Here is an 856-nt window from a genome sequence, read left to right as displayed (position 1 = left end):
CTTTCATGGTTGAGATAAGGACTGAGATACGCCCTGGTCTCCTGCAGTACCCTCAGGCTTACTAGGGTGGGGAAAAGACCCCGCCCTGGTAAATTTGAGGTCAGGCCGGTTCCCTGCTCTCGAACCCTGCTTTCTGTTAAGATGTTTGTCAAGACAATACGTGCACAACTGAACATAGATCCTTATCAGGAGTTTCTGATTTTGCCCTGGTCCTGTTTCCTCAGAAGTATATGATCTTTGTTCTCCTTTTTGTCCTTTGAAGCATGTGATCTTTGTTACCTACTCCCTGTTCTTGCACCCTCTCCCCTTTTGAAATCTTTAATAAAAACTTGCTGGTTTTGCAGCTCAGGTGGGCATCATGGACCTACTGATATATGATGTCACTCCCAGCGGCCCAGCTGTAAAATTTCTCCCTTTGTACTCTTTCTCTTTATTTCTCAGAACAGTGGACACTTAGGGAAAACAGAAAGAACCTATGTTGAAATATTGGGGGAGGGTTCCCCTGGCCAGTGCACCACAGTCTCCCGAGTAGTTGGGATTACAGGAGCTTGGCACAATGCCCAGCTAATTCTTTTTATATTTTTAGTAGAGACAGGGTTTCACCATGTTGGTCAGGCTAGTCTTGAACTCCTGACCTCAGGGGATCTGCCCACCTAGGACTCCCAAAGTGCTGGGATTACTGGAGTGAGCCACCTTGCCTGGCCAACATGGTGAAACACTGTCTCTACTAAAAATACAAAACATTAGCTGGGCGTGGTGGCAGGTGCCTGTAATCCCAGTTACTCAGGAAGCTGAGATGAAGTCTGGCTCTTGTCCCGCAGGCTGGAGTGCAATGGTGCAATCTCGGCTCACTGCA

This window comes from Mandrillus leucophaeus, unplaced genomic scaffold (genome assembly GCF_000951045.1).
Source record: "Mandrillus leucophaeus isolate KB7577 unplaced genomic scaffold, Mleu.le_1.0 Scaffold191, whole genome shotgun sequence".
Taxonomy (NCBI): domain Eukaryota; kingdom Metazoa; phylum Chordata; class Mammalia; order Primates; family Cercopithecidae; genus Mandrillus; species Mandrillus leucophaeus.
Note: the sequence above shows the minus strand (reverse complement) of the source record.